Source organism: Coenobita brevimanus, chromosome 81 (assembly GCF_032717465.1).
Source record: "Coenobita brevimanus isolate Jiangsu-jjx chromosome 81, ASM3271746v2, whole genome shotgun sequence".
Taxonomy (NCBI): domain Eukaryota; kingdom Metazoa; phylum Arthropoda; class Malacostraca; order Decapoda; family Coenobitidae; genus Coenobita; species Coenobita brevimanus.
In genome coordinates, this window is record NC_137034.1 from 23,324,613 (window position 1) to 23,340,321 (window position 15,709).

The following is a 15,709-nucleotide window of genomic DNA, read 5'->3' on the forward strand; positions in this document are numbered from 1 at the left end:
TAATGTTTGGAATGTGTTGTTTAAGTGACATTGATGTATTGTATGTTACACCAAGGATTGTGTGTGTGTGTGTGTGTGTGTGTGTGTGTGTGTGTGTGTGTGTGTGTGTGTGTGTGTGTGTGTGTGTGTGTGTGTGTGTGTGTGTGTGTGTGTGTGTGTGTGTGTGTGTGTGTGTGTGTTGTAGGAGGGTGCTGTTTATGGTGAGGTGTGGAGTGTGACTATGTTTTGCTGTCCACTTTGTGAGAAGGGTCACTGTAGATCTGGCTGGGGCTATATTGAGTGTGTGGTGAACCATTTGTGTAGTGTGTTGAGGTAAGTTTTTTTTTTTTTTTTATGCGAGGAAGAAGGAACCAAAGGCCATGAGCCCGCAGTAACAGTTCCCTCCAAGAGAAAAACAAAATACAATAGAGAGCCAAATTCAAGATCCGATCATTTTGAGATGCCTGGACACACTACGTTTGAAAGACTGGAGATCATAGGCAGGAGGAAATACAGACAGAGGGAGACAGTTCCAGAGCTGACCTGTTGCATAAATGAAAGACTGGGAGTAACGGTTAACTCTTGCATTAGAGAGTTGGACAGAAAAGGGATGAGAGTTTGCTGCCAGACGGGTGCTACGCGCCCGTCGTAGAGGTGGAGGAATGCAAGCAGACAGTTCAGAGGAGCAGTGACCATTAAAGTAGCGATAGAAAAGAGATAAAGATGCAACAGTGCGGCGAAGAGACAGAGGTTGAAGGGAGTCAGTAAGAGGAGGAGAGTTAATGAGACGAAAAGCCTTTGACTCCACCCTATTGAGAAGAGCTGTATGTGGGGAGCCTCCCCACACATGAGAGTTGTACTCCACACAGGGGCGGATAAAACCCCTGTATAGAGTCAACAATTGTGCAGGGTAAAGAAAGAGCGTAGTCGGCTTAGCACACCCAATCTCTTGGAAGCAGATTTTACAAGAGATGTAATATGATCTTTCCAAGATAAGTCCCGAGTAAATGAAACCCCAAGCATGTTCAAGGATGATGCAGGATTAATTTGAATATTATTAAACATTAGTGGGTATACCTGTGGAAGATTTTGTCGGGTTGATAGGTGTAAGAACTGAGTCTTAGATGCATTAAAGACAACCATATTATTTTTACCCCAGTCAGAGATATGAGCCAAGTCAGACATTAGGTGTGCCATAGCCTCATCCCTTGTTTCTTGAAGTAACTGTTGAGATGGGCGTTGCGGGAACCGAATGGAAAGATGAAGGGTGGAGTCATCAGCGTATGAGTGGATAGGGTTAGATGTACAGCTTAGAAGATCATTGATGAATAAAAGGAAGAGAGTTGGTGATAGGACAGAGCCCTGAGGAACACCACTGTTGATAGATCTAGGAGAAGAACGATGGCCGTCTACAACAGCGGCTATAGAACGACCAGAAAGGAAGCTAGCGATGAAGGCACAGATAGAAGGATAGAAACCGTAGGAGGGCAGTTTGGAAATTAAAGATTTATGCCAGACTCGATCGAAAGCCTTTGAGATGTCAAGTGCAATGGCAAAGCTTTCGCCAAAGTCCCGAAAGGAGGATGACCAGGAGTCTGAAAGGTAGGTGAGAAGATCGCCAGTGGAGCGTCCCTGACGGAACCCATACTGACGATCGGAAAGAAGGTTGTGATAGGAAAGATGCCTTAAAATTTTTTTATTAAGAATTGACTCGAAAACTTTTGAAATACAGGACGTTAAAGCAATTGGACGATAGTTGGAGGGTTGGGAGTGGTCACCCTTCTTTGGGACTGGCTGAATGAAAGCAAACTTCCAGCAAGAAGGAAAGGTACAAGTTGACAGACAAAGGCGAAATAGTTTGCCTAGGCAGGGTGTAAGCACAGAAGCACAGTTTTTGAGAACAACAGGAGGGACTCCATCAGGCCCATATGCCTTGTTAGTACTGAGGCCAGTAATGGCAGAAAATACATCAACTGAAGAAATTTTAATGTCAGCCATGAGGAAGTCAGAGGGGGGAAGTGATGGAGGAACAGCACCGGAATCGTCTAAGGTGGAACTGGAGGAGAAAGTCTGTGCCAAGAGATCTGCTTTATCAGTAGAAGAAATAGCTACAGAACCATCAGAGTAGAAAAGAGGAGGGAAGGATGATGAGGTAAAGTTGTTAGAAAGATTTTTGGCAAGGTGCCAGAAGGAGCGAGAAGAATTCGAGTTGGAGAGTTGAGAGCATTTAGTATGTATGAAATTATTTTTAGTAGAGCGAAGAACAGACTTAGCACGATTCCGGGCAGAAACGTAAAGATTATGTGATTCAGGGGTGGGTTGGCTCCGGTACCTTTTGTAGGCCCTCTCCTTGTTGCGGACAGCATTAGAACAAGCGTGATTAAACCAAGGCTTTCTTGCGTTAGTCAAAGGATATGAGAAAGGAATGTATGCTTCCATGCCCGAGAGAATAACCTCCGTAATGCGCAAGGCACACTCAGATGGCTCACGGCCATGGAAGCAATAATCATTCCAGGGAAAATCAAAGAAATACTGCCTGAGGGCCTCCCAGTCCGCAGCTCCAAAATGCCAGAGACGACGTTTCCCTGGAGGGTCCGCAGGCCGTACTGGAGCGATAGGACAGGTTAAGGTAATAAGGTTGTGATCGGAGGAGCCCAACGGAGAGAAAAGATTAACAGAGTAAGCAGAAGGATTGGTTGTGAGGAAGAGGTCAAGTATGTTGGAGCTCTCTCCAAGGCGGTCAGGGATATGGGTAGGGTGCTGTACAAGCTGCTCTAGGTCATTAAGGATAGAAAAGATGTAGGCTTGTTCACCAGGTGGATCCGTGAGAGGAGAGGAGAGCCAAAGGTGGTGGTGAACATTGAAATCTCCAAGAATGGAGATTTCAGAGAAAGGAGAAATGGACAGAATGTGTTCCATCGTAGAAGTAAGATAGTCGAAGAATTTTTGATAGTCAGTAGAATTAGGGGATAAGTAAACAGCACAGATATATTTAGTCAGAGAATGACAGGAAAGCCGAAGCCAGAGAGTGGAGAATTCAGAAGAATCAAGTTCAGGAACACGAGAGCAAGATAAGTCGTTGCGTATGTATACACAACAGCCACCTTTGGCTTTGAAATGAGTATAGAGAAAGTAGGAGGATACAGAAAAGGGTTTGCTGTCAGTTGCCTCAGACAGCTGAGTCTCCGTTAGAAAAAGAAGGTGAGGTTTAGAGGAGGAGAGGTGGTGCTCAACAGAGCGAAAGTTAGATGAAAGGCCGCGACTGTTGCAGAAATGAAGAAGAAGAGAGTCAGACAGTGGTTCCGGGCACCTCGAGTCGTCACCGGGAGAGGGGCAGATGGCGGGGGCATTTATGGTCCCCCCCCCTGGGGACTCCGAGGCTGGGTGAATCAACGCCATTTTTGGTTAATTTTGAATAGGAAGTGTAGTGTGTACTGTGCATGTAGTTTGGTGAAGATAGATAGAGAAATTTGTACTGGAGAGCATGCTGGCCTACTCTCTGTGTAACTGAGACACTGAAAAAGTTCAGCAAAGGGGGATGGTCAGGAACTAGTCCTGAGGGCTGGTGAAACGGGAGCTCCAGCACTCCCTGTCATCAGCTTTCCATCCACCTCGGGAGTACTGCCCTGCTCGACTGGTGCGCCTGTGTTTTCATTTTGTTGTGTACATGTGTTATGTCATCTGTGTAGGAAGCTATGTGTATCTGTGGTGTGTGGGGTGTGCGTATGTCGTGCATGTACAGTATAGGTTAAAGAGTGTAGGGGACAAAGATCCTTGAGGAACGCCGTTTGGGAAGTTTCTGATGTTCGATGATTGACCGGCAAATGTTACATGTGCACATCTGCCTGCTAAGTAGTTTGCCAGTCATCTTTTTGTGTTATTGTGCATGTTTGTGTCGAATATTTTGTTTGTGAGGTTATGGCGCAGGATGGCATCAAAAGCTTTGGTAATGGGGGTTGGAGAGGGTATTATGTCACTATCCGTCATTTCGTGAACTACCGCCACCTCACTGGCAGCTTGCTTTAAGCTGGATACCAGGGAGTTGACTGTATAAGATTATAGGTTGTCTAAAAAATATCTCTACTGTGATATTCTATGCATTGCATTAAAACTTTTCCAGGTGAGGAACAACAGCCAACCCATTTTTGTCCACCTGAAGGTCAATCACCAAGAGCATACCTGGGATGGCTAATATTAATTTCTATTAGGTATTAGTTATCGTATTGTGCTACAGTACGCTTATGAACTGGTAACCAAAAAACACATTCGAGTGTGAGGAAGTGTGACCCTCCTTATATTTTATTTTCAGTGCAGTATTGTCTTGTGTATTCAGCTGACGCCAGCCAAAATATCATAGTTATCTCTGCCCGCTGCCTCCAGAGAATTCTTGTATTGCACAGACAATCCAAAGATATATACCTTTCATGTTTGATAGGTTTGTGGGTCCCTAGAAGAGTTAGGTTGTCCGTAACTGATTAATCCACATGAACCATCTAAAGTATTAACAATAATAAAAAAGGAGTATGTTATAAGATTTGTTTTTCATTTGCGTTGGAAGTACTATACAAGAAGCCTTACATGAAATAAAGAATTATACTGAGGAGCAGCACCAAATTATTGAGAAGCCAAACAAGGATGGAAGGTAACAAGCCCCCCAGTACAGTCCGGCTTTTAGGCCAGGAAATGATGGCATATATGGTAGCTTATCTCTATGGGCGTCAGTTTATAAACAATAAGAGAATATAAAGAGATCAATGTAGATCATCTTCGAGTCAATGATGAACATCTGTTAAGATTCAATGCAATTCCGCATAATGAAGTTTTTAGTATATACGTGAAACTAGCATCATATAGGGCTCAAGTCATCTCTAAACACATTCACCTACAAGTGATTCACAAGTTCTTATATAGCAATTGCATTTTTGAGTGATTAGTGACTCGGCAGGTGTTCCCATGCACAGTATCTGTGTCTTTTACAACTTGTTTGTTGCACTGCCTCTGGAACACTCAAATTTCTCTATGAGAGAAATGAAGAGTATCACATAGGGCCTTTTCACAGTTGTAGGTAAACACGGCTTAACTCGTTACTGTAACCCCTTCCTTTGCCGTGTGCTAGCACTGTGATTTGCATAGCTAAACAAGCACCCAGTGTCAGCTGCTGCTGTACAGGAGTTACAGTGGCCACAACTTAGGGATGTGGTGTCTTGCCCTAACCGTGGGCAATAGCATCAGAACTCAGATAAATCAACCTGAACGGGGTAAACTGGGGAGAGTTCTGTGAATCCAGAACCCAGATTGTAAAGTGACAATTGTCTTCCATATTCTGTAGGAATGTTGGCTCCCCACCTTCTCAGTCATGCTTTTATGTTTCTGAGTCTCCCCTGTTGTGGAAATATTGCTTCACATGTTGGGCTAAGAACACTTGTTGCTCCACTTAAATATTCCTTCCTCTCTGTCCAATTCTTCTGTGCCCCTCCTTCATTTTGACTTGGCGGCAAGGCCCCACAAAATTGTGGTGCTCTAATTGTTAGTCTTGCTTTCAGTATCCTTGTTCTGCCTTATCTTTTCTGTCTGATGCTGTCTGAACGATAACACAAAGAGGGCAATGGCATAAAACAAAGGGAATGGCTACACAATAAATGACCACAAACCAAACAAAAATACGATTATAGAAACAACAAAACAGAACTAAATAATATTGTACTATGTCAGTATGATAGCTTTCAGAATCAATACCGTACACCACTAAAATCTCGGGAATATTTATATACAAGGTTGCATATCCTAAAAAATTCATAGCAGTAATTATCTAACTCGTGTTTGTGGTGATGAAAACCAAAAGTATTTTTTAATTTACCCACAGTACTGTTTAAACAACATTAAATTGTCCTCTTCATTGGGTCATCATCCGTGGCAGTGTTATGCTACTTATATACATACAATAACTAGGTCAGGCACCAATGAGAGAGAGAGAGAGAGAGAGAGAGAGAGAGAGAGAGAGAGAGAGAGAGAGAGAGAGAGAGAGAGGACTATGTCACAGACAGTTACTGGTCACCTATGAGAATATTGCTGAATTGCTGGAAATGCGATCTAGGTCAAGTTTTAGACAGAAACAACTTACTTTTTTTGTAGTAACTCAAAAACCGATTGTCAAACTGCCACCAAAAGTATACAGACCTGGTCCAGGACAAGATAAAACTTAAAGATATGCATCATTTATGTTTTGGTTTTCCTGTATGGGACAGCGATTGACAAGTGGCGAAAATGGGGTGTATGAAATATCGTAATGTCACTCATAAATGAAGTTCTTTTTTTTTTTTTTTTTTCAGTAAAATAGTTATGGCTGTACTTCCTTTCATATTCATGTATCTATAATAGTTTCAGAGTAAACTGAGGTTGAAGTCATTATTTTATTTACATTTTTGGACCTGTGACCTTGAAAACTAGGTCAAGGTCAGTGCAACAGGGTCAGTATAATAGGATCATGGTGATGTACAGTCGTCAGCATAAATTCGCTGCAAGTCCCTCGTGTGTTGTGAGTCCTTTTGCCTGGCAACAGTGTAAGGCGACTAGTTGCCACGTAGACTTTTATACGCTTTAACGACGTGTTTTTTAAACCTGGTACTAGAGGCTGACTAGAATACAATATTATGAATACCGTATTTAATTAGTATAAAAAAAGCGCAAAAGCTGACAGAATGTTATGAAATGACGTATGAGTGTAATACTCATACATTCCTCATAACCGTGTCTAAACTCCCTTCCCCTCTCTCCCCCTTTCTCCTTCTGATGTCCCCCCACCCTTCCTTCCCTCTCCTACTCCCCACTCACGTTCATGCCTCTCCACTTTCTCCTCACCCCGCTCTCTCTACCTTCATTCATTTATCGACGGCACTAACCCGACTGGTGCATCACAATTCTCTCTTGACTGTTTACTAAACCAATATTGTCCTGTTCTCAATTGCTCGAAAAGTTTTAATAAAATGTATCCAAGGCTAATTACCAATATTCCTTCCTGTTCTAATCCCATTCTCACCCTCCCCGTCTGATTCCCACTCGTTTTATTCCAGTTGTCATTCTTTTCTCTACCCCTTGTCACTACCAACAGCCGCTAGATACAGAAACGTTTGAGGTCTCGTTCTTGTGATGTAATCTTTACTGTATGTGTGTGTGTGTGTGTGTGTGTGTGTGTGTGTGTGTGTGTGTGTGTGTGTGTGTGTGTGTGTGTGTGTTTAGTGAGCCTGGCAGTTGGTGGCTATTATTTCAGCAGGCGAAATTAAACAAACATTTGTGCCCATTCCTCGTACTTCCTCTCTCTCTCTCTCTCTCTCTCTCTCTCTTTCTCTCTCTCTCTCGTTCCAAGGAAAATGTTCCCATCCTGCTCATACTGTTCACTGATTCATGAAGCAGGATCAGAACCCATCATGTTTCGAACTACTGTATCACGTTTGGAGTAGAGTGGGTGTAAAAGACTGAGGCATGGCAAGATACTCTCGAATGTAAGGAGCTAAAAGGTTACAGGAATAGACAAGAAATGGAGAAGAGTGCAGTTCATTACCTAGATCTGCGCCGTGGTTAAGGTAGACAGGGTGCGGAGAGAGGGGAGTGGAAATGAAGGAGCATGGGGGGGGGGAGAGGTAGGGTGGGGAGGGACATGGGGTGGGTACGAGGGAGAGAGCAGAAGTTTTATCACTCTACAACATTCTTCTGTTGTCTTTTGCTCATTTTTATGCTAATCAGATATAAAGACTACTGCATTCTGGGCGATTTATAGCACTAATTCTTACAAACACGTCTTTAAAGCGTATAAAAGCCTGTGTGGCAACTACTATCCATTTCAGAGGCGGAGTTGCGCTGTTTATCGCAAATATCTCCTAAACGAATCGTTGTATCAGTATGGTATTTGAACACACTACTTTCGACATCCGGGCCTAATTTATGACCCTTAAACCATATTGCTATTTATGTTATGTGAGGAGTTTACTCGTGAAAAATAACAAAGTCGACTAGTCATGTTGACGCATTCGAAGGAAAGTGTTGCCCCCCCAACACCCTCCCAAACTATTCCTTAACTACCCCTACTTCTCCCCCTTCTCGTCCTCGTTATCCCTCCTATTCTCCCCGAGCTCCTCGCCTCCTTCATCACTCTTGTGTCCCTCCCTCATTATCCCAGCACTGTATTATAATGTAAGAATGTTATGTAGTTGTAGACGTATTGATATGATTATTTGCAATGGATGCAAGTCGTATTTCGCGTAGAAAGTACTGTACATCAGGATGATTACGTACATGTAATAGAAGCTATGCCTATATGTTTGCAGTGTTTATGGTCAACCATTGAAATTCACGAACTACGAATTGTATCACTTGTTGCCTGAACCTTCTCGGAGAAGTTATTACTATTATTACAATACTGTGTATTCATTCTAAAATGTGAACATGGTCCAGTTGATATATATTGTTTTACCTGTCTCTATTTATATTATTACAAAATTATAAACTCCAATGCTCTATTGTATATGATGCGTAATATTCATTAATATATACATACATACATCGTCATTTTATTGTAAATACTATTACATACATTCCATTACATTTATTAAGTTGGAGCAATATATCATATTGTAGGAATAAAACTATGTAAACAATATAACAAAATTTATTCAACATCACTTTCAAAGAAGACGTCATCATCTTCATCATCACTGGCGATGTTGATAATAATGGGTTCCACTCCCTCGTGTATGTTGTCAGTCTTCCAGTATTCTTCTTCAAATTTTCGGGAGTGCTGAACAGCCCCCGTCCACACGTCCTTGTGTACCATATGCCTGGCTTCCTCCAATCTATCCTGTAGGTCCGTCCGGGTAAACCGTTGTAGTGTGGAGCGCACATGGCGCTTCATACAGCCCCATACTTGCTCGATGGCGTTGAGTTCGGTGTGGCCAGGTGGCAACCGTATGACCTCGTGGCCCCACATACGGATGGTGTTGTCGATTTTATACTGGGGTTGTGGGCGGTTCTGCTGGCAAAGGAGCAGCAGCTCAGGGCGAGTGGCAGCAGGTGGGATGGAAATTTTGTGCTGCTCCAGCCATCTGATGAGGTCCGCCTTCCTGGTGGCTGTGGTAGGGCATCGACTCTCCTCTGTTAGCTGACTGTGGTAAGGTGCATTATCCAGTACAAGCACCGATGGGTTTGGCAGTGACGGAAGGAGCTGCGTTGTTAGCCATCGCTGGAACAGTTCTCAGTTCATTTCCCCATGATAGTCACCCTGGTTACTTTTGGCTGGGTAGCACAGGTAGGAACCGTCAACAAAACCTTCGTCCGTGCCAGCTGCGACCACCACAAATCGCTCCCCTTCACCAGGTGGTACCTGACGACTGTAGGTGGTGCTGATGGGAGCCTGAGTGGTATCCACCCACTCTCTACTGTGGCCCATCCTGGTGGTAAACCATGTCTCATCCACATACACCACCGTTCTTCTCTCCTTCCGGTGGCGTTGTAGAGCCCGGAGAGCGGCTATCCGACGACACACCACCTCCAGCGATTCCCTCCTCACATACATCTTGCGTTGTGACACTCTCTATTGGAATCCCATGGTGTGCATGATCCGCCAAACTGTTGTTTCAGAGGTATCCTTGGGGATAATACCAGCTGTTTTCAGATCAGCTGATATGACACTGAGTGTGAAATGTTGTCTTTCTGAAAACTTTCTGTGGATGTGGCGGCGTATTGCACCGACAGTAAAGTTATCGAAGCATCCCGTGTAGGTTGTGGACGGTGGTGCTGGTGTGGAAGGGGAGGATGTGGCGGCTTTGCTGACAATGCTCCTCACTGTTGACACACTCGTGCCCATGATGTTCGCAACTCGCTCTTAAGGCCTGTGTGCATAAAGATCAGTGTTGTTATATTTTGCATTTCTTCTATAATATGACATTGCGACATAATACAGTCTGCCTTACTGTTATATATGTTAAGAAACGTGTACACATAACATAAAACAGAAAAAAATTTGATATAGATAGCAAGTTCACTTACACAGGAAAGTCTATTACATCAATACTCGCATAATGCAAAAGATGGTAGGTTGTTATAGACATAAAGACTTGAAGGAAAAGGGTCTTGTGGCTCAATCTTTACCCAGAGCCTTATGAACCAGCAGCATCTTACTTTGCTTTCACAGCCAGAGACCTCGTTCTCCCCTATAAATAATTGACTCCAAGATTATTGGTATAATTGTTATCCATGAGATCATTATGATTTTTTTTTCAGTGATTCTGCCAACATTATTATACACTTATATAGCAACAGTACCGATTGAATTTTTTTTTGTGTAATTTTTACTTTTTATACCATTGTCTAGCAAATGCTCGAACAAAATAAAGTGAAGTGGGTGGTTATTATGCCCGCCGTATTCAAAGAAACACAGCACATATACTATAAACATGGACAAAACTATGTACTCACCTATTCAAACTTATGTAAGTTCGACCACGGGTGCTTTCCCTCTTGAACAAAGTGGCAAGACGAATGATAAAAGCTGTCCTGCATCCACGGGGGCAACGGGAAGACATTGTAGATACTGTTGTTAGTGGGCGTGCCTCGACAGTCAATGATCTATCCCCTGTACCTGCTGATGTCATAACCTCGGGAAGGGGAAGGGGAAGGGGGGGTACCTCAGAGAGGGGGGAAGTGATACGGGAGACTGAGGATATTCAGTGAAAGCATAAATTGCTTATTAAAAATAAAAGATGAACAAATAAAGCAACCATGAACGATTTTATTTGGTTGCCCAAAAACAAAACTGGCCATATTTTTGGTAACCGTAGACACATCGGTAATGATACGGCCATAACAACGTAATTAGCCAATGATTTTATGGTCGTTTGACCCACTCTGGTTTTCATGGCCACGCACAACAGTAGGTAACTGTGTTAAATAATATTACTAATGTATGATAAGTATATACATACTGTCATATTCAAATATTATGTATGCAATTAGAATGAAAAAAGAAAACGGAAGTGCAAAGATGGGAGAGGGATGGTGTGACTGGGAGTGAAGAGGGAAACGGGGAGGGGGTGAACGCGATATTGGGGGGTAGGGAAGGAATGGTCAGAGGGTTGTTCAGGGTGTTAGTGGAGGAGCTACCCCACACAGTCGCACTCGTCCGATTTTGTATAACACCTTAGATTTGATGACTGGATTAGGCTTAATATCCTTCAGTAAACTCCTAATGTAACATATGTAGCAGTATGGTTTAAGGGTCATAAATTAGGCCCGGATGTCAAAAGTACTGTGTTGAAATATCATACTGATCCAACGATTCGCTTAGGAGATATTTGCGAAAAACAGCGCAACTCCGCCTCTGAAATGGATAGTAGTTCCTATACATTGTTGCCAGACAAAACAACCACATCACACGAGCAGGCTTGCAGCGAATTTGTGCTGACGACTGTACATCCTCTATAAGTATGATGAAAATCTGAGGCGAAAAGTGACGGAATAATGATAATAATAATAATAATAATAATAATAATAATAATAAGAAAAATGATGATGATGATGATAATAATAATAATAATAATAATAATAATAAGAAAAATGATGATAATAATAATAATAATAATAATAATGGAAACAAAGATCTACACTTATGGTAATAAATGGAGCTCATTAAGAAAACCAATGACAGATACAAATATGTCCACGGAAGGTATTAGGCGATCAAAAGAAAAAAATAATAATGTTGAGAAGCGGAATTTGGTAGTTAGGTAGTCAAGAAGTTTTCCTCTGTTTCCCGATGGTTTTCGTTCCGTAGTTCCATTACGAGTCAGTTGTCAGTTAGCCTACTATTGTGAGCGTAGTTATTTCGTAAGCTGTACATTAATTCTGATGGTTTTTTCTCAATGATGTTTTATTTATGTGACTGCTTGTTAAATTATGTAATTTAAGTTTGTATGCTAAGTAATGTACAGTGTTATGTAATGTAAGAAAACTCTGGTATGTTTTGGATATCTCCGAGTTGGCAACTGTTGCGTCTCCTACAATGTAGATAATTCTCGAACAATGCAGGCTTATATAAGGATGAAGAAGAGACAAGAGCAGTTCAGTCAGGTTTCAGTTCAGTTTGTGTGTAGTTCAGTGTCAGTGCAGTTTGTATATTTTTGGTCCTTGTGAAAACAGTGAAGTGTTGTTGGCAAACAGTGAAGTGTTATTGCAGTTTGTGTATCTTCGGTGCTTGTGAAAATAGTGAAGTTGGAAAGCATTAAGTATAATTATTTGGAAAATAAAGACAGTGAACTTAAGAGGCCAGTATTTATTTTCGTCTCAGCTGATCTTGTGCTCTGTACACCTAAAGGCTGACCATAGGAAGAACAACCCACTGGGCAACGTCCTTCCTGTACTGAGCTACTGCTGTTGGAGCCTGTGGCAATGTGGGACGGGGACGTAACAATAATAATGACGGATACAAAGATCTCCACCAAGGGTAATAGGTGGAGATCAGTAATAAAAACTAAAATTCTGACATTTCTGAAGTAGTATTCAATGAACTCTACAATCCAAAAATCGTCAGAATGTGTCAAAAAATACTGATTTGCCATAACTGCTGTTATGAAATCTTAAAAAGTGGACACTCTTAAGATTCTGGAAATACTTTTATCACTGTTGACCTAATACTTTTGGTATGATTCAGTTTTTTTTTACGGATTTTGACCTGTGACCCTGACATCAAGGTCAAGCCAATCATACTAGGCAAATCATTTTCACTCTTGACCCACTACAATTCTACCACGTTTGGTCAAAATCGGCCAAATTCTTCCCGATTTAGCACTTTCAGGCATGAGGTGGCCATTTTGATTTTCCTCAATATCTCAAAAAGTATTTGCACTAGAATATGTTTAATACGTACTGGAACATGGATTCGGTAGTTTTTTCTGTGCAGGAGAACAAAAATTGAAAAAAATAACACTGAGGGTGCTAATGCTAGGGAGAAAAAAATGTTCTGCCAAAAGAAGCCTGCAACCAAGATACATCATTTCTGAAAATTTCATGTCTCTATCTCGGTGTTGGAATGCCAGCCTACTAGATCATCTCCCCCCCAAAAAAGAAACAATATCTACAGCATTAATTAGAACTCCTCAGAATGTGCAGTTTTTACTAATGATAGATGCAAAGATCTCCACATATGGTAATAGGTGGCGATCAATAATTTTCCGTAACAGTAAGCCTCAGATCTTGACTTTTTTTTTTTTTTCCAACAGAAATTTTTGCTCCCAAGCACCCAAGCAACATGCGTTCTCCTCTGGTGGTCGACCAGCTGCTGAAGGGCGTCACACGGAATGGCTACACCCTCACCATCACTCGCTGCCGCTCTAGTCTGGCCAGCATCACGGTCAGTTTCCACAAACCCTCTGAATGCATTGTGGTCAGTGTCCCCCACCTCACTGAACACAACACCCTCAGTACACATCACCCTCAGTGTCCACCACACTAAATACATCACGCTCAGTGTCCCCCACCCTCACTGAACACATCAAAGGCGATGTTCCTTCACCACCAATTGATACATAACTGTGCCCCGTAACAGTCGCTTTGCATACTACCTTTTCCCCTATCATACTAAAATTTTCCTGGAACTTCTTATCACTGCGAAAAAGACAGCTCCACAACACTTTATTCCATAGTATATCACGGAATATGTTAATGTCTTTAACAGGAATAGGCATAATTTACATGGGAACCAAATAAATTTTTCCTTTGTAAATTGCTGAAATAAAAAACAAGCTTTCCCATGGGATAAATGTGACACACCAAAGGCACTTAATTCCTGGTCGTGTACAATTAAACGCATCATTTTCTGTCATGGAACTTTGCTGCCTATGTATCTATATCCTTAGCCTTTACTTCCTTAAGGGATGGCCAGCAGCAAAATTCTCTTCCATGTCGCCCTGTCGTCTGCCATTTGCCTGCCTTTTTTCCAACTCACAACTCACATTGTCATATATCTCTCCCCTCCTTCTCATCCTTGGTCTTCCTTAACACCCCAGCCACATACACTTTCTTACTACTTCCTCACTCTCCATTCTCTACACATGGCTAAAACACCAAAGATGATTAATTTCTTTTAACACTTTTCATCACATCTACATCAATATCATTTCACTCCTCTGTATTCTCATTTGTCTCTCTGCCTTTCTGTGTAAGGCCACATGCTCCTATAACTAACTCATTTCCACTGCTGTCAATATTGTCTTGTGTTCTTCCAACATGATTCAAACTTCGCTTCCACAGTGTTATACGTCCATGCTTACTTCCCTATTAATCTTCACTGTTTCAGTGAACCAGCAACCTTTCTTCCCAGCTGTGCCCTTTCAAGTACATCATCCTCGAAACTTCCATCCCTACTCACCACGCTACCTTAGTGCTTGAATGCCATCATATTCTTCAGTTCCTCATTATCCAGCTCCACTGTGCATTAGGAAACTGAATTTCCCTCAAAGACCATAACTTTACTCTTATTTACATTCACTTTCAGATTTCCTTTCTTACACTTCCGAACTCGTCCACCAACCCTTCAAGCTCCCATTCATCTTTACCTGACAGAGTATCGTCAGCAAACAGTATTACAGGAACTTTCAAACCGTACCCACTCCCACTAGCAGCACTGCAACGTCCAGTGCCCTACGTCGTTATGACTTCTGTAACTCCATCCATACATAAATTGAGCAACCATGGTGACATAACACATCCATGTTTCAGTCCAACATTCATATAAAAGAACTCACTGAATTTACTGTCCACATGCACCACAGCTATACCTCCCTCATACATACTCTTGACAGCCCTTAACAGCTTCTCAAACCTCCCCATTCTAAACCAGTCAGGGCGACCAGATGGCACTTTGATAGGGCAGACTGACATCGGTTCTATCCAGTCCTTCATAAATAACTTAATACAACGTGATGTGGAATTATTCATACCCGTCTACAATTTACTAACAGATCAGACTTACTAAACTGGTTCGACTGCAATTGTGCCAGAGCATTTAGCCAAGAGTCTTTAGCATATAATTAAGACTTAAAGTAATAAAGTACCGAATCCCTCAATCCCCTAAATTTGCTGGAACCCACGTAAAAACAGTAATAAGTCCCGCCAAATCAAATATTCTTCACAACCCAGCAACGAAACTGTTAAGCAATCCGAGTGACAGTAGAATATTCTGGCCACCTCTCAGTTCCTTTAATAGTAACTTTAGCAAGACATCATCCATTCCTCCACTAAAATCTTCAGAACGAAACATTGTAAATGATCCTCGTGGAAAAGCTAACTTTCTTGCCTGTATATTTGCCAGAAAGTTTACCGTAGATGATGTCAGTCAGAATGTTCTTGTACTAGCACTCAACTCTTCTGAAATTGCTCCACTAAAGACGCAGACTAGATGCTTAATATGTGTTCTATACAATTTTCCAACCAACAAAGCTCCAGTCCAGATGAAATTCCTTCAACAGTTTTGAAATGGTCTTCCCCAGAACTTGCTCCTCTTCTAGCTAAATTATTCAGACTATGTGCACGTCGTCTTTCATTCCCTATTTCTTGAACAGAAGCCAACAACCACCCAGTTCCAACGAGAGGAAGCTCGTCTGATCTTTTTTTATTATAAACCACTAGCTATCGCATGATCTTTTCGTAAAGTATTTGAAACTGTCATTACTGAGCAAAGTAAGAA

The 15,709-nt window shown here is 41.9% G+C and overlaps 1 pseudogene; it reads right to left on the reverse strand.

Annotated features, from left to right (window-relative positions):
* Positions 1-8,641: 8,641 nt before the first annotated feature.
* LOC145409507 (uncharacterized) lies at positions 8,642-10,622 on the reverse strand (annotated as a pseudogene).
* Positions 10,623-15,709: the final 5,087 nt, after the last annotated feature.